General features: G+C 35.7%; 1 protein-coding gene across 4 annotated transcripts in view; it reads right to left on the bottom strand.

Moving 5' to 3' along the window:
* The window catches only part of LOC131427403 (nephrin-like), a 219,118-nt gene extending 199,824 nt beyond the window's left edge, over positions 1-19,294 (bottom strand). The window contains exon 1 of one of the 4 annotated variants that reach the window (XM_058590556.1): positions 18,454-19,294. The gene's annotated coding sequence lies outside the window, so the exon portion shown is untranslated. The remainder of the gene's footprint in view (positions 1-18,453) is intronic. The other 3 variants (XM_058590557.1, XM_058590558.1, XM_058590559.1) reach the window with 3 other exon arrangements.
* Between the last annotated feature and the right edge of the window lie 567 nt (positions 19,295-19,861).

Here is a 19,861-nt window from a genome sequence, read left to right as displayed (position 1 = left end):
CGCACTTGAAGTTGTTGGGTATAACTTCAGGCGTGTTTCTGCTACGATGGTATTTTTTGCAACATAAATTCAGGCGTTATGTGTGATTTTCGAAACGATGGTCATTTTTGCAATATAAATTCAGTGAAAAGCACGAACGACGTAAGAGATAACGTGTTTACTTGCGTTCATTACTTCAGTTTTGATTTTGTGTTTTTGAATTTAAACACCTAAACTGCATGAAAAAACACGAGTGAATCAAACCTCTTAAAAAGAAACTCTATGTCGAATTCTTGCAAAAAAAAAATCGTCTTATTCATAATATTTAGGTGCATCAATACAGCTTATGTTGTTATATCTATGAAATAAATTAATCAAAGTAGTTCAACAAAATATTTTTCTGATTTTCGGTAGATGGTGTTCCAAATTCACAATCGAATTAAACGCTAGCTCTCGGAATATTATTCTAGCAACAACGATCACATATGTAAGAATACATTCGAACAAAATGTAACATTGATGTTTGTCAAATGAAAAATGTCTCTTATGATGTCATTTTTGAGTCATTATCTTTTTGCTTTTCTCTATAGAAAGGTATTAGAATTGCTGGAAAAACCGACTTTCGAACGGAGCCTCGGAGACCCATAGTGTTATATACCATTCGACTCAGTTCGACGAGATCGGAAAATGTCTGTGTGTGTGTGCACTTTTCGAAGATATTTGAACGCGCTCGATTTTCTCAGAGATGGCTGAACCGATTTTAATAAACTTGGGCTCGTTTGAAAGCTACTGTCGGGACATTGATCAAGTTCGAAGATCAAATGGTTGAGACTTTTGGTTCCGGAGATATGATTGTATAAGTGACGTAACCGACAAAAAGCGTTGTATTTGAACGCGCTCAATTTTTTCAGAGATGGCTGAACCGATTTTAATAAACTTGGGCTCGTTTGAAAGCTACTGTCGGGCCATTGATCAAGTTCGAAGACCAAATGGCTGTGACTTTTGGTTCCGGAGATATGATTGTATAAGTGACGTAACCGACAAAACACGTTGATTTTTACCGCTCTTATATATATAATGGTGCCAAAATTTTGGGATCACCTCTATTTCCGTTAAGCTCTAGTGCTCAAAAGTTTAAGCACCTCGAAAAAAGCCTTCATGCAAAATTTGAGCTAAATCGGACATGCGTAAGGGGTGCTGCCCGGTGGTAAAGGTTTGACAATTTTCGATCTTGAAAAAGCACAATAGGTGGGAGTACATGAAATTTCCAAAATCGAAAACTTTTTTTGATGCCAAAACTCTTAAAACTGCATAAAACATCGAAATTTAGTGTCATCCAAAAAAAAATTTTTTTTGAAAAAATCTACTTTCTGGGACTTAGAAAAATTTTGATAGTTTTTCTAAGTCCCAAAAAGTCGATTAAAAAAAAATTTTTTTTTCGAGATGACACTAAATCTCGACGTTTCATGCAATTCAATTTTTTTAGATTTCGAAAATTTCATGTACTCCCCCCTATGGTGATTTTTCAAGATATATGAAAATTCCACTAAGTGGACTGAGAAGGCTTTTTGCCTTTCTCTATAGAAAGGTATTAGAATTGCTGGAAAAACCGACTTTCGAACGGAGCCTCGGAGACCCATAGTGTTATATACCATTCGACTCAGTTCGACGAGATCGGAAAATGTCTGTGTGTGTGTATGTATGTGTGTGTGTGTGTGTGTGTGTGTGTGTGTGTGTGTGTGTGTGTGTGTGTGTATGTGTGTGCACTTTTCGAAGATATTTGAACGCGCTCTATTTTCTCAGCGATGGCTGAACCGATTTGAACAAACTTGGGCTCGTTTGAAAGCTACTGTCGGGCCATTGATCAAGTTCAAATGGCTGTGACTTTTGGTTCCGGAGATATGATTGTATAAGTGACGTAACCGACAAAAAGCGTTGTATTTGAACGCGCTCAATTTTCTCAGAGATGGCTGAACCGATTTTAACAAACTTGGGCTCGTTTGAAAGCTACTGTCGGACCATTGATCAAGTTCGAAGATCAAATGGCTGTGAGTTTTGGTTCCGGAGATATGATTGTATAAGTGACGTAACCGACAAAAAGCGTTGTATTTGAACGCGCTCAATTTTCTCAGAGATGGCTGATCTGATTTTAACAAACTTGGGCTCGTTTAAACGCTACTGTCGGGCCGTTGATCAGGTTTCGAAGATCAAATGGTTGTGACCTTTGGTTCCAGATATATGATGGTATAAGTGACGTAACCGACAAAAAGCGTTGTATTTGAACGCGCTCAGTTTTCTCAGAGACGGCTGATCCGATTTTAACAAACTTGGGTTCGTTTGAAAGCTACTGTCGGGCCATTGATCAAGTTCGAAGATCAAATGGTTGTGACTTTTGGTTCCAGATATATGATTGTATAAGTGACGTAACCGACAAAACACGTTGATTTTTACCGCTCTTATATATATAAGGGTGCCAAAATTTTGGGATCAACTCTATTTTCGTAAAGTTCTAGTGCTCAAAAGTTTAAGAACCTCGAAAAAGGCCTTCATGCGAAATTTGAGCTAAATCGGACATGCTTAAGGGGTGCTGCCCGGTGGTAAAGGTTTGACAATTTTCGATCTTGAAAAAGCACCATAGGGGAAAGTACATGAAATTTCCAAAATCGAAAATTTTTTTTGATGCCAAAACTCTCAAAACTGCATAAAACATCGAAATTTAGTGTCACATAAAAAAAAACTTTTTTTTGAAAAAATCAACTTTCTGGGAAAAATTTTCTAAGTCCCAAAAAGTCGATTTTTTCAAAAAATTTTTTTTTCGAGATGACACTAAATCTCGACGTTTCATGCAATTCTAAGCCTTTTGGCATCAAACTTTTTTTCGATATCGAAAATTTCATGTACTGGTGATTTTTCAAGATATATGAAAATTCCACTAAGTGGACTAAGAAGGGTTTTGCCTTTCTCTATAGAAAGGTATTAGAATTGCTGGAAAAACCGACTTTCGAACGGAGCCTCGGAGACCCATAGTGTTATATACCATTCGACTCAGCTCGACGAGATCGGAAAATGTCTGTGTGTGTGTGTGTGTGTGTGTGTGTGTGTGTGTGTGTGTGTATGTGTGTGTGTGTGTATGTGTGTGCACTTTTCGAAGATATTTGAACGCGCTCAATTTTCTCAGAGATGGCTCAACCGATTTTAACAAACTTGGGCTCGTTTGAAAGCTACTGCCGGGCCATTGATCAAGTTCGAAGATCAAATGGTTGTGACTTTTGGTTCCAGATATAGATTAGCATCACTGTTCTCATACAAATAGGCAACGCAAATGTCAAGCACTAGTTTGGAAAAATGATGCTGACTGTGTGACATAAACACTTAAGCATGCTTTTGTGAACTACTCGAATTAATCTAATCTATTGGTGTCAAAATTAGTATCCAAATTTATTTAATTAAAGTATGAGACATATTTTCATGAGACTGTTATGAAAGTAGAGAAAGGCATTATCACACCACTAGGTGGATTAAGAAGGGTTTTTTTTATGTTATGTTGGTAAGACAACACGATTATTTAATAACATGCTTCAGGATCAAGTAAGAATTTTCAGTAGGTCTTGCTTTTCAATGTCTGCTTTTTGCTTAACCATTAATCTATTAATCTATCACATCACTTGAGGCAGAGGGTTCAAAGTGTTATCCGGTAGAAAATTAGAGTAACGAGCTTTGAAAGAAATGCATTCTTCAAGTAACGCATTTTCGAACCATGATTAATTTCCATGGGAGAAGAGTTATTGCTCATGATTTCATAATAAGTTAAAAGGATTGGTTTCATAATTTTCTAATTATAACAGCAGTAATGGATTTCTTTCCGTGTGGAATATTAAACCAAGAACAAAGTATTGAAAGAAGACGAATAAGTTTATTTTATATTTTAGAATTCAGAATAGAGTAACTATTTCTCTAGATCTATTTACTTAATGAAATTGGAATAACTGATCAATAAAGAAATAAGATATAATATTTAATATTGATGCTAAACAGATATTGTAGTTTTTTCAATTGCCCACCACTCTTCTCCACACCAAAAAGCTTCAATTTGGAGCCCCCTGGTTGTGGACGCAACTAGTCTCAGCGGAAAACAAGAGACATATAATAAACAAATAAACTAACAAATAAAACACTGAAAATACAAATTTTTGTTTTATTTTGATACAAAAGTCCGCTGAGATTCTATTTACTCATGCTTTGATGTGCAATTCACTATTAACATAAAGGGGAAAAAATTTCTTTTTAACCCTTTCACGAAAATATAATATAACAGTTCTTTTATTTTATTCTTTCAGAAACCCATTTTTTGCCTTGGAAATAAAGTTTTTTTCTACATTTAGTATAAAAAACGTGCCTTATCCACCTAGCAGTGAGACGATACCTTTTTTTTATCAATCCGCATGTGCTTTTTTCATGAATATTCTTCGGTGATTTAGTTCTCATGACATTATTTTAATGCCCGTAATGTCGAAGCTGCAAATCGGATCGAATTTGAATCTGAACGTGTGACAATCGATTGAACATTTCATGAGATGTCAAAGTAAGTTCCACTTTAGAGGTATTCAGGAAGCAGCATAACCCAAAACGATTCATATGGCCAAAAAATAAATATGACGAATAAACTGCAATAGTGTCTAGTCCAACTTTGAAGTTTTTTGAAATTGTCATCTTCTATATCGGTTTGAATGTTAAAAACCCATCACTTTGTAATTCCCGAATCCATTAATTTTGTATGGTCCTTTAAATTAGGTTTGGCCTTTTTTGAGAAAACGATTGTGCTTTGAGAAACGATTCGATACTGGAACCGGAATTCGAAAATCGGTGTAGCCGAAGTTAGATAAATTCACATGAGTCTAAGCTTGTAGAAATCAGTTATGCAATCTCCGAGAAAAATCATAGAAATTATTTTTCACACACAAATTTGATTCTCTCGACGAACTTCTTCGAATGATATAAGGATGTGAGAAGTTGTTTTCTTCCAGCAATTATTGTTGCAAGCAGTATAAATCAATACAAATATTGAATATTGTTTTGAACTTGAAAATACTGCCATCTTTCTAAAACATATGTCATATTCGAACGATTATGTTGCCAAAAACGAACCGTGCTAAAATCGAAACGTCATGAAAAAGGGTGCTGTGCATTGTCTTTTAGGTACCAATAAACAATTGCATAAAACAGAATTGAAAATCGCGAAAAGTCGTTACACAAAAATATCGATATCTCCGTTGAAAATGGACGGATTTTGACAATCTGTGGCTTGTTGGACAGCTGTTACCGTGCGGAATCTAAGTAAAAAACATATTCTGTTTTCAAGGTCAAGTGTGACAGAAATTGTGAAAAAACTTAAAATTTCGACATAAAACTTTGTATAACTCAAAAAGTAAACATCATATCTCAAAACCATTCAATAGCGTTCAAGGTGACGGGGAGACCTTTCATTTGCGACTAGTTTGATCAAAACCGGTCCAGCCATCTCTGAGATCTCGACCTCTTCGTTGACAACACACATACAGACACACACATACACACACACTCACGGATATTTTCTCAATTCGTCGAGCTGAATCGATTGGTATATAACACTCGGCACTCCGGGCCTCGGAATAGTTTTCTGAAGTTCAAACGAATTTTATACCTATTTTCAATTTTTTAAAAAAAGGTAAAACACATCGATTTAATAATAATGGAAGAATCAATAACGATTCTTATAGAAGGAAAAATATTTCCCCATGAGCGTTAAGGTGAAATGTAGCGTCATAAAATGCGCGCAAAATTTTATCCGCTTCAGTTGAACGAACCGTCGCACAAAGCATAACAAGAAAAACCGACACATAGAAACCAGAACTTTTTTCAGTGATTAAGCGCAGTGGGCTTACTTCTCGTTATGTTGGCTTGTAAATAAGACTGGACGTAATGGATTTTTGGATCCTTCACGCATTGAATATATGCTAATTCAATTGTTATTGTTAGTGATTACTCTTACACTAGGTCTATGAATCAAGAGTAATTATGAATGACTAACATGAGGTTATATGTACCAGTTCGGCTGAAAAGTTCGTTTCTATGAGAGGGCGCCACTAGAATTAAATCCATACCATTTTCAGTTAGTACCAACTTTCAAAAGATACGTGTATAAATTTGACAGCTGTCTGATTATTAGTTTGTGAGATATTGCATTTTGAGTGTAGCTACTTTTGTTATTGTGAAAAAAATAAAAAAAAACGTGATTAATCCACCAAGCAGTGAGATGATACCTTTTTTTATCAATCCGCATGTGTTTTTTGCATGAATATTCTTCGGTGTTTAAGTTTTCATGACATTATTTTAATGACCGTCGTTTTAAGCGACAATTTGAGATTGTAATCACTCATTACTCTGTAATGTCGAAACTGCAAATACAATCGAATTTAAATCTAGAAGTGTGATAATCGATTAAACATGCCATGATATGTAAGTTCCACTTTAGAGTTTACGGTAATTTAAGGTACTTCCAGAGCCGGTATTCAGGAACCAGCATAACCCAAACCGATTCGTATGGCCATATGACGAATAAATTACAGTTTTACGTACAACTTTGAAGCTTAATTGGATAAAATTCATTAATTTTTGTATGTATGTATAAAACTAATTAATTTTGTATATAAGTTTAATTCAATTTGAATTTTTGTTTCTGAAATTTGATTAGGCTTTTTTGAGAAAACGATTGAGCTTTGAGAAACGATTTTATACTGGAACCGGAATTCTAAAATCGGTATGGCCGAAGTCAGATAAATTCACCTGAATAGCTGTATAGTTTACATTTGTTTTTAAAATATTTGAAAATCAGTGAAGACATCTTTGAGAAATCATAGCACGAATTAAATTTTTAGGTGCCTTCTGAATCGACAACTGAATACCACTAAAACTGAAAATAGATAATTTTTTTTATCGACTATCCAAATCTGCTAACCCGATAAACCTGATTAATTTATGTGGAATAGACATTTTTATACCAATCACCCTGTATCTCCAAAACCGGAAGTTGGATCTGACTGAAGAGCAAGATGTTTTATAGAATCTTGCAACTTTTCATTTGAATCTTAGATCGGTTCAGCCATCTACGAGAAGAATGAGTTACACAATTTTGATTTCGTTTTATATATCATCCTGTAGTTCCGGAACCAGAGGTCGGAACCAAACATAATTCAGGAACTTTGTTAGGGAGCATACGACTTTTCGTATAAATCTGAATTTGTAGAAAAGAAATTTTCAGAGAAAATTGAGTGAAATTATTTGTCACACACGCATTTGCTGATCTCGACGAACTGATTCGAATGGTATATGGATGTTATGTTGTTCCAGCATTTATTGCTGTAAGTAGCTTAAAACAATATAATTAAAAAAAAATCTGCCATCATCTGGTTTATATATGTCATATTCGAACGATTATGTTGCCAAAAACGAGCCGTGCTAAAATCGGCCCGAGGCAAATTGTCATGAAAAAGGATGCTGTACACAGTCTTTTTGGTACTTAGAAACAATTGTATGTAACAGAATAAAAAATCGTGTTTCCCGTTGCTCCCAAGCATTGCTTTGTCATACAGCGCTCAAAACTCCTACTGCTGGAATAGGGGGTAAAGTCGTTTACACAAAAATTTCGATATCTCCGTTAAAAATGGACGGATTTTAACAATCTATGGCTTGTTGAATAGGTATTACCGTGCGGAATCTAAGTCTGAAAACATATTCTGTTTTCAAGGTCAATTGTGACAGATACTGTCAAAAAACTGAAAATTTTGACATAAAACTTCGAATAACTCAAAAAGTAAACATCCGATCTCAAAACCATTCAATAGCGTTTTGGGTGACGGGGAGACCTTTCATTTGCGACTAGTTTGATCAAAATCGGTCCAGCCATCTCTGAGATCTCGACCTCTTAGTTGACAACACACATACAGACACACACACATACACACACAGACATTTGCTCAGTTCGTCGAGCTGAATCGGTTGGTATATGTCATTCGGCCCTCCGGGCCTCGGAAAAATTTTCGAAAGTTTGAGCGAATTCTATACCTATTTTTTATATATATAAAAAAAGGTAAAAAGGAATTTCGTGTGTGAAGTGGGAATTTCGGAGTGAAGTGATGGAGCCATGTTTCGTCCATTGTTATATATCGACGAAAAAAATCGGTTTTATTTCGATATAAACGCTCCAAACACTGCTCAGAATCATCAATTCGTTGTTGTTTTTGATCGATTGTGAGCTCACGCGGCACCCATTTTGCACAAAGCTTTCTCATATCCAAATATTCGTGAATAATATGTCCAACACGTTTCTTTGATATCTTTAGGGTGTCAGCTATCTCGATCAACTTCACTCTACAGTCATTGAAAATCATTTTGTGGATTTTTTTCACGTTTTCATCGGTAACATCCTCTTTTGGACGTCCACTGCGTTCATTGTCTTCGGTGCTCATATGACCAGTACGAAATTTTGCAAACCACTTACGAATTGTTGCTTCGCCCGGTGCAGAGTCTGGATAACACTCATCAAGCCATTTTTTGGTATCGGCGGCACTTTTGTCGTGAATACGACTTACTTTACTATGGGGCGCCTTTTCAAAATTTACCCTCTGAGAGAGTGATAAGTTTTTGATCGTGAATATCGCTTTGTTGTATCTAGCGAAACAACATAATTTTTGCTACATGCCATCGGAAATATGATCACAATTTTATGATAAAATATTCAGTTGTGTGACATAATCTCAAATAATTCAAAATTAAACTTTTCTGAAATGTTTGGTATAAACGAGTATCAAAGAGGATAATTCATAAGGCGCGTTTGCCTTTCTCGTATTTGTAAAGTTCATAGCTCAGTGATCTGTGAAAGGATTTATATAATCTAACTACCAATAGAATCCAAATTTTTCAACCTAAGCGTGTAAAGAAAAAGCATTGAAGTATTTCAATAGTACACTATTGAAAAACCTGTCTGATTTGACCCATGTCAACACCAGCCAATCAGAACGCGTTCTGAGGAAGAGAACAAAATATCTGCTGCTGTAAAACAAAACGTTCGAGAAAAATGTTTCAAACAGTGTTTAATATCGTAGTGAGTTCCACAATTTGGTCCTTCTAAAAGGCAGGAATAAACCTGGTACAGCATCCGGGTAGTTTCTTTCAATGAAATGCAAATCCGAAATGAAATATCGAAATTAAAATTCTATTTTACTATTTTTATAGCCGTTAGGACCGCCCATTAGTGAAAAAGCTACAAACGAAATCAGGTAAAAACAAGCCTCTCAACAAAAATTGGATCAGTTAGGATTCTATCGCCACTGCGATGTATTTTGTGTCGTTTGCAAAGCTAGTTTCGCTTCCGACAAGAGCGATTACGTCACAGCTGCCAGTCATTTGAATTGGTGAAAGAGCAACGGTGGAGAGCATTACATAAAATCAGTCGTTCTAATGGCTCTAAAAGTTTTCTAAAGAACTATTAGGATTTGTTGTTCGCAAATCGAAAGGAAATATCCTCGGTTTAGTGCAAATCTAGAACAGTTTGGTTAGATTTGTGCACTTTTCGCTGTGTGAAATTCACAGTAATCGATATCAACTGAAGCCTTCTTTGTTTTTGCGAAAAATGTGGAAAAGGGGAATGCTTGAATAATTCATACAATTGATCAAGTAATTGATATTCGGAAGTGTTGAGGAACATGTCATTTGTTTTCGTATTCACGACATCCAGTTATGTCTCTGACATTACCCACCCGCCTTTTTTTCATCAAAAAGTAGTGTTTCATCAACACACGAAATTCCTTTTTTCCATTTTTTTTCACAATAACAAAAGTAGCTTCACTCAAAATGCAATATCTCACAAACTAATAATCAGACAGCTGTCAAATTTATACACGTATCTTTTGAAGGTTGGTACTAACTGAAAATGGTATGGATTTAATTCTAGTGGCGCCCTCTCATAGAAACGATACGAACTTTTCAGCCGACCTGTTATATGTATTGACTAACTTGCTAACCATGTATATACCTGAGTTTAGTAGCAAGCATGGAATTTTCTTCAAAAGAACGATTGAAGACAAGAGAACATTCAAGTATTTTCGATATCTTTGCCAGTAGTTCACCAGGCCCACATTGTTTGTATCACAGGTTATATAGAAGTTATATTTTCAAATATTCTACATGAACGATACTACTTGGTTTGTATTCATTGCATTCAGTAGCCAGTCAAGGTTGAAGTTTTAGTTTTGGTATAAAAATTGCTAGAATCTAAAATAATACCTATTATATGACTTTACACAGCCAAGCATTATTGCTTCAGCAACATCAGTGCATTGAGCTCAACAGAGTTGGACATTTTTAGCATTATAAATGACAGTTACTTAGAAAATAGATGACTTCTTATAATACACATTTTATTGTATTCAACTCGTTTTAATTTCAACACAAAACCCAATGCTGTGTAAATTCGCTTCATTATTTGATATGCAATTTTTGCTCACGATATAATGCCACCGAGTCCTCCGTGCATTTCTCCCACCACCTCAATACGAAACAGCAGCGCGCAAGCAACAAAAAAAATTCGGAAAAGTTTATGTAAACTTTTTCAAATTTCAATTGTTTTGGCTAAAACTTTATAATTTTGAGTTGCATTTTCAGATTGTTTGTGAAATTCTGCTACAAACACTACGTTTCAGTTCTAAAACCATCCCCGTGGAACGGAACAGTAACCGTTTATACATTTCAAAAACCAATTACGGCTCGACAAGTCAAAATTGTAAGAATACTTTAGAGTGAACAGTGCGGTTTTAAGTTTATATTACTATCGTTAAAACATGTTATTTTCTGCCGCTGTGAACATAGCAATTCTGTGTGAATTCGAATGAAGTTTTTTTTGGCTTAAATTTTACATAAGCATTAGCAATGCTCGAATAGCAAAATTTGCATCACCAGTTGCGGTCAGCTGTAGTTATACTTCTTTAATTTTAATAGATTAACCCAAACACAACTATGTTACAAAACGTACATACAATTGGTAAATGAAGTCAATTTGGAGTGAAATGCGAAAATAATTTGGTAGGGTTGCGACACCTCCATTCATCTCAACTCCAGAAGTCATCTCATATGCGAAAACTAATTGTCAGAGTGAGATCTGCTATCTCGGTTCGATAGATAGTCAGGGTAAGTTGAAAATAGGTTCGTTCACTTCGAGTTTTCGCGTCGCTCTAAAGGTACGATTACATTAGCCAGTTTATCTGCACAAACCTGTGCAGTTTGACTGTAATATAGTGTAATTGGTTCGCAGTTGTCTGTAAGCAGTCAAAATCGATTTGACTGTCCATCTGTATGCAGTCAAAGTGTGCAGATTATCTGTGACAATGTGATCACAGTGTGATCATAGTCGACAAACAAGCAGTTGAGGATTGTACAGAAAAATTTGACTGTTTCTGAAACTGTTGTGCAGAAGTTGTCTGCCACAGATTCTATGACAACCAAAAACTTGTTTATTTCATCCAAACACAAAGCAAAACGTTCCAGCACCAGTGTGAGAAGTGAGTACACGTGGTTTTCCCCAAGAGGGTTGGTTTTGTGATATATTTTTTTTTCTGATGTGTAGAAACCAGATAGTAATAAAAATACCTGTTTTAATCCACCTAGTGGTGTATTGATGGGCTTTCTCGCATTACTCATATTCTCACATTCTCATATATGTGGTATTCGTCGAAATAATTCTTTTAAGCTACAATCAGACTAGCCAGTTTATTTGTCACAGTTTATCTGCCACAGACAAGTAATTTTTCGGCAGTTTATATTTGGTCTGGCAATGTGAGTGTAATTCACAGTTAAATGACTGCAACAGTCAAGTTTGACTGCCTACAGTCAATACTTTGACAATTGTTATGTTTGACTGTGACAGACTTTTTGAGCATGTCTGTATTGTGATTACATTGATCAGACAAATAAAACTGGTTACTCTTTCCGAGGCCCGGAGACGCATGGTGGATTGGTTGTTATTTTAGACAATTTCAAATACTGAACTTTTCCACAGTTTTTAAAAATATGAAACCGAAGCTTTTCGATGTATCTAAAAATCATTCATATTTATCAACTTAATATGAAGTAAGCGTGTTTTTGTTAATATGAAACGTTTATTTTGAATGAGAAAAAAATAGTCGAAATAGTGACCATCTTTCTGGCAATTTGTGGATACCTCGAGTATCAGACATCCCATTTTCGACTTCTTCGTAGGAATTGAAATGGTGCTAAGTCAATGCGTGGCTACTCGATGAAACAAATATTAGTCATTTCATTTAAATTCATATTTGTTTTCCTTATTTTTTTTATTTCTGAATGATTTACATTGCAAGTGATTCTATAATAAAATGTTTCATTGTTACAGTACTTTGGTTGTTCTGTTTCTTATTTCCTATCTGTATCTTGATTTCCACTGATTCAGTGTCATTTGATACAAATAGTATTCGGAAATAAATGAATACGACGGTGAGGAAGAAACTCCTAGTCATGTGCTTTGATTGTAACCTTCCTGAACTTTGAAACTGATTTTTATTCGACTTTGCAGTATTTTTCTTCCAATGCAATAATAATTCTAATGCTTTCCCCAAATCATCTCTTTCTAATACAAAATTCGACAATTTTTAAATGATGAAAATATACGATGTTGTTTGTTCTATGACTATTCTATGTATATTTGATATATTTAGCAGATGTCATAACAAAAAAATATTGAGATTCTTTCACATCATATGTTCATTATCTACACGTTTGTGTCTTAACGCTCACATCATACTGGTATATCTGCTATTACTAAAAATCCAGAGTGGCACCAAGATCGAAAAAATATGTTTCGCAATTGTTAAGTATTTTTCACGCAACAAATATATCTTCAATAGATTGTAAATGGAGTGGTAGATTCAAAAATCAAATGCAATGAAAATCCATAGAATCATCCTACCTCCGTAAATATGACAATTAAAGAGTTGAAATTTTGGGAAGGTTGTCTCCAGTCCAAGCTCTTTCAAATATGGTATAACGGAATGGGGCTTTGGGGCAGAGTTCAGATTTTGACAGATCTGCAATTGTATTACCAAACGCTTTGTAATCAATTCAATTATCGAACTAATGAACGAACGATAAGTTATTGGAAATTCGGTATATATTTACAAAATCTAGAAAATAATTCAAATAAGTACATTTTCTGTTACCATTCAGGATTTTTTAATGTGGAGATAATATTTTTTTCATCAATTCATTATTTAATTTTTCATAATTATTTCATCCAAGAACAAAGCAAAACGTTCCAGTACTATGCTTCTGGAGATCCATTGCACTTTATCGTGAAGGAGGAGCTCGAAAAATACAGTAGTAATTTCTATTAAGAATTCTATAAGCTTCATTATTTCAACCGGAAATGACGACATTGACAACGCGGTTCGGTGAGAAGTTAGTACACGTGGTTAAGAGATAGAATTGGGGTCCAATACTCGTTAATCGATTTCGATCGATTTTAAGTACTTTTTTGTAAAATAAACAATATTTGTGTATAAAACTAAAGAGCCACAGCATCATATACAAAGAGCCTTGGGCTAATCCCGGCTTCCTGTTCCTGAAATAGTGGTTAAAAACTGTATTGATTTTAGTAAATTTTATAAGATTTTATATGATTCGGCCATCGTACTTTAAACGACGGTTTACATTTCAAATACTTATAATTTTAGAAATGGCAAACATGAAATTTTAAACACTTGCATCCGCGTAAAGTTCAGAAACTCAGGAGTTTTGGCCTTTTATTTGAACCTAAATTTGTAAATATTGGTCAAGCAACCTTTACGAAAAGTGAGTGAGTTCCATTTTTTAGTACAGGGTCCGGCACTCGAAGTGTAACCAACTTCAGACCTTCGAGCCTGGCGTCAAGGTAAATGCGACATATTATCGGGAAAGTATTCTGGAGGTTACTTTGAAGCCGTGGGCAGACAAACATTTCGGTGGCAGACCATGGACGTTTCAGCAGGACTCGGCACCGTCTCACAAAGCTCGAGTAAACCAAGAATGGCTGAAAAACAACTTCATCACGTTTATACAATGGCTCTCGAATTCACCGGATGCGAATCCAATGGATTATTCTCTTTGGGCCATTTTGGAGAGCAAAGTCCGAACTAAAAGATACACCAGTCTCGCGGCGCTGAAAAAAGTTATTGTCCGCGAGTGGGCCAAAATACACCTGCAAGTCACATTCGGGGAGCTTGCGATTCGTTTTTTGACCGTCTCAAGGCCATAGTCAAGGCAAAAGGTGGTCATATCGAGCAAAAGTGAATTGGTTCTGAATTTTGTATTATTTTTACACATTTTGTACTTTGAATTAAGTAAAAGTAATTTTCCAAACTGAATTTATGGCCTTTTTAATCGGTTACACTTCGAGTGACCCTGTATATGACCACTATTTCAGGAACAGGAAGCCAGGATCAGGATAGCCCAAGGCTCTTTGGATATGATGCTGTGGCTCTTTAGTTCTATACACAAATATTGTTTATTTTACAAAAAAGTACTTAAAATCGATCGAAATCGATTAACGAGTATTAGACTCCACTTCTATCTCTTAACCACGTGTATTAACTTCTCACCGAACCGCGTTGTCAATGTCGTCATTGCCGGTCGAAATAATGAAGCTTAGGTTATCGCATATTTCGTAGAATTTTTAATAGAAATTACTACTAAATTTTCCGAGCTCCATCTTCACGATAAAGTACAATGGATTTCCAGAAGCATAGTACTGGAACGTTTTGCTTTGTACTTTAATGAAATAATTATGAAAAATTAAATAATGAATTAATGAACAAAGTATTAACTACTCCAAATTGAAAAATGATGAACGGTAACAGAAAATGTACTTATTTGGAAAGTTTTTCTAAATTTTGTAAATATTTACCGAATTTCCAATAGCTTATCGTTCGTTCATTCGATAATTGAATTGATTACAAAGCGTTTGGTAATACAATTGTGGATCTGTCAAAATCTGAACTCTGCCCCAAAGCGAATTCATACCGTTATACCATATTTGAAAGAGCTTGGACTGGAGACAACCTTCCCAAAATTTCAACTCTTTAATTGTCATATTGACGGAGGTAGGATGATTCTATGGATTTTCATTGCATTTGATTTTTGAATCTACCACTCCATTTACAATCTATTGAAGATATATTTGTTGCGTGAAAAATACTTAACAATTGCGAAACATATTTTTTCGATCTTGGTGCCACTCTGGATTTTTAGTAATAGCAGATATACCAGTATGATGTGAGCGTTAAGACACAAACGTGTAGATAATGAACATATGATGTGAAAGAATCTCAATATTTTTTTGTTATGACATCTGCTAAATATATCAAATATACATAAAATAGTCATAGAACAAACAACATCGTATATTTTCATCATTTAAAAATTGTCGAATTTTGTATTAGAAAGAGATGATTTTGGAAAAGCATTAGAATTATGTTTGCATTGGAAGAAAAATACTGCAAAGTCAAATAAAAATCAGTTTCAAAGTTCAGGAAGGTTACAATCAAAGCACATGACTAGGAGTTTCTTCCTCACCGTCGTATTCATTTATTTCCGAATACTATTTGTATCGAATGACACTGAATCAGTGGAAATCAAGATACAGATAGGAAATAAGAAACAGAACAACCAAAGTACTGTAACAAAGATGGAATATTTTATAATACATAGAATCACTTGTAATGTAAATCATTCAGAGATAAAAAAGGAAGGAAAACAAATATGAATTTAAATGAAATGACTACCATATGTTTTTATTGTAAAGCCACGCATTGACTTTGCATCATTTCAATTCCTACGAAGAAGTCGAAAATGGGATGTCTGATTCTCGAGGTATCCACAAATTGCCAGAAAGATGGTCACTATTTCGACTATTTTTTTTTTCATTCAAAATAAACGTTTCATTTTAACAAAAACACGCTCACTTCATACTTGGTTAATAAATGATTTTTAGATACATCGAAGAGCATCAGTTTCATATTTTTTTAAACTGTGGAAAGGTTCAGTATTTGAAATTTTCTAAAATAATAACCTACATTTTTTTCTTAAGTTTGAGCGGTTTCTATACCTATTTTTGATATTTATAAAAAATGTAAAAAAACGGAGCACATTTATATTCCTTCTTTAATTGCTTCCAAACACAACACACCAAGTAGCAACGCAACGAACTTCCGTTTATGAGACCAGATCGTTATTTTATCATAATGCAATATTCCGTGAAAAGTTCTCTGTCACACAAACTTTCTTCCAATGTGATCACTGTGTGCAGAAAAACTGTAATAAACAGCCCACTCCCTATATTTAAGTATGTAACCAGTTTTATTTGTCTGATCAATGTAATCACAATACAGACATGCTCAAAAAGTCTGTCACAGTCAAACATAACAACTATCAAAGTATTTACTGTCAGCAGTCAAACTTGACTGTTGCAGTCATTTAACTTTGAATAGTGTGATCACATTGCCAGACCAAATATAAACTGCCGAAAAATTTACTTGTCTGTGGCAAATAAACTGTGACAGATAAACTGGCCTAGCCTGATCGTAGCTTTAGAATCGAAGCAAATATATTGTATCCGATTTTATAATAGTTCGTTGATTCAACAAAAGTTGAGCAATCGGCAAAATAATATGGTGACTCTAGTAATGAGATAACTATCGGTACAATAGCCCAACATAATATCATAATCGCTGGTACGAGTAAGTGAAACTTATTTCAAATATTTCAGGCAAATACTTTATAATGAATAAAGGCTTGAAACCTTCGAAGGATGTCTTTGTGCTTGTTTTGGAGGTTTTGTGCGTACTTTTCTCCAAATGATCTCCAAATTTTAGAAATGTTTCAAATTTCAAGTACGGGTCATTCGAGCCCAAACGTCTTCAATTGGCCCAAACACGATCCAAATTATATCAACCCACTCGAAATGTTTTTGGGCATATTTTTTGCTCAACGCTACTTCGTGCAGCAAAGTGTAAATGGTACCCATTTTGAAAAATTGCTGAGGTCGAATTAAGAACAATTGACGATTTATTTTGACAGAACATGAAAACTGTGCGCGATAGAACAACTTTTCATAACCACGCTCTTCTGAAACCGACTCCTACACAGGTCGTTTGTTTATTCTGACTGTTCGAAATAATTTCCTTCCAAAGATCACTTCTGAGTGGTACGAAGTTCGCCGGGAACAGAAAAAAGGGCAGCAAGAGCAGAAAGTACAGTAATAAGTACAGAAGCAAATGTAGAAAAAATGTTCAAAGCTAAAAGGTTAATTGCAAATATTATTGAGGGAACTGATACATCGTTTAAATTTAAACGTCAATTTCCCATCCGTTTAGTTTTTCTGCTACCGTCAAAAAATCTCAAGGAAAATCATTAGGAGTTTATGGATTTTTTTATATGGAGAATTGTAAGTTGGCTGTACGCGAGTCCGCAAACCATCGGTTTTATATATTTTTACCGGAAATGGAGAAAAAAAGTTGTTTATCACAGAGCAACTATTCCCAACCTGTGGTCCACGATAGAAAAAAGTTTGGGAACCACTGTCTTATTTCAATAACCATTAAAATTTATTGAAAGTAGCTTTGATTCATTTACATTCTAATATTATTGCGTTACGAAGTATGCGGGGGTCCGCTAATATTTAATAATGTTCTCACATTCCTTAGCCGATGTTTACCATAGTGTTTACCAATGGATTAAACCAATCTTAATAAAATGTACTTTTACCTAAACACAACTTAAACAGAGCTTTAATCGTGTACTGGCAGACTGCAATTTCCACAATGATGATTATGGCGACGATGAAGAAGATAACATGCCGGATTAGCCGAGTATGAAGGTTTCAATAGCACATTTGCGTTCCTCAGTGACACGCAGTTCTAGCAAACAGCTACTATCTACTGAAAGGAGCCCAACCACCCACTAGCGGTCGTTCCTGAGCACAATCGTTGATTTGAGTAAAAAAACTGGGAAGTCATTGAAAGTCACAACAAACGAACAGCGGGCCAACTGGTGGGTGGTTTGGTTAGTTGGACACCCAGAATACCGTAAGCGGATTAGGATCTAATGTCTCTTTAACAACATTAACGGCCATCCATCGGTTAATCGCTGCTTAGCACATCGGGAAACACTAATTCTAATTTTTGGCAAACCACAGACTCGTTCGCGACGTATTATTGTCGGCGGGGGGTTTTTTTTACCATCAAAGTGATTTCAGCTTCAAGGTTCCAGGCTCGAAATGGTGATGCTCAAAATGTGATTCTTTAAGACATGTAACCTATATTTTGATCACCGAGTGTTCGTGTGACGAGGAGCGTCACTAGAGCACCAGCTTTACCAAATATATCTACATATGCATACCTGGGTCGTAAATTTCTTCGTCAACTTCGCATAAACGAGCCGGTTGTCGTCGTTTGTATGCGTACAAAAAGAAGACTGAACTTTTGATCTCATACACTGTCGGTGTCGTATCAGCTTGGTTAGGAGAACGTCAGAGAAATAATTCACTGTGATGTATTAAGGATGTGTGGCACTTCTTTGCCTATCGTGCTGTATATTATTCGGCAAGCGCCAAGGAAAGTGATAGAAAAAATAAAACCTTATTCACGTTTCAACATTTCCACAAGTTAAACTCGTGCTGTCATCGCTGCCTTTGCTCGGCAAAATTTTCTTTGCATGCTACAAACACTCTCCTCCTCTCCAACCGCTTTTCCGTTCCAACGTACTATGAAACACACACACACGCCTCTTCCTTCCTTCCTGTTTGTGCTGAGGCTTGCTTCCTTTTTCGCAAACTACACTACCACCGTATATACCTTGTCCTTTTTCGCACGGTGCCTGAACTCAACATGGAACACATGTTCCCCCCTCGTCTTCGTCACCGTTTCGGTACTGTCCCACCGGATGTTATCCAACAATTCACTAATCGCCTTTCAAAAACGCACTTTGTTTTCTAAATCGAACACCAGAATGACGCGTCGCGGAGAAATCATGGGAGGAAAATTATATTAGTGAAATGGAAAACTTTTCCCAACATCCCAAAGCACGTTATGTTCCTGACCCGCACGTGCACTAGAATCCTTGGGGCACTTTATTATACGGCAACTTATTTCTCTGTAATGGACGCACTGTTGTTGGCGAAACGGTGAAAAACAAAGTCGTATTCGACTGGTCCTAGTTGAGCAATTGTTACGCTTTCGTCAGCAGTCGTAGGAAAACTGAGAGCATCCTGTTCGCAAACTTCGCGACATACTTCAACTCGTCCTCGTGACGCTGCTGAAATTTTCCGACCGGAGCAAACTCCCGTTCGGTAGTAAGAGAGTTCGCTCACTTCCGCATCTCAGAAATGACGACCCAACACGGACGAAGTAAAACGTTTGGTCGTTATCTCGCTACACTCGAAATGTGCAGCACACCGAATGAACTCAGTCGGTACACGGAAAATTGTATGTACATCGTCACCCGCTTCCCCTTCATTTGTAAAGGCTAGGGGAATACTCGAAGGGGCGCTCTTTATGCTACATCGTATTCTCCTTTTAGCTGGCAAACTGAATCGAAGCACGTTAGATGTTCTGTGATAGCTGCGGTGTGGATTTGCTACAACATTCGAAGATGATAGTACATTGAAAATAACTTTAGCGTTCATTTTTATTCAATTCATAGGTGAATAGCGCTTTGTAGTGAGTTTATCTATGGTATATTTTCTTACAGAAATATGAAAATATGTCGGTGACCAGGGCACATGCACTGAGGTAATTTTTTACACGGT

This window comes from Malaya genurostris, chromosome 2 (assembly GCF_030247185.1).
Source record: "Malaya genurostris strain Urasoe2022 chromosome 2, Malgen_1.1, whole genome shotgun sequence".
Classification (NCBI taxonomy): domain Eukaryota; kingdom Metazoa; phylum Arthropoda; class Insecta; order Diptera; family Culicidae; genus Malaya; species Malaya genurostris.
This window is presented reverse-complemented; position numbering and strand designations above follow the sequence as displayed.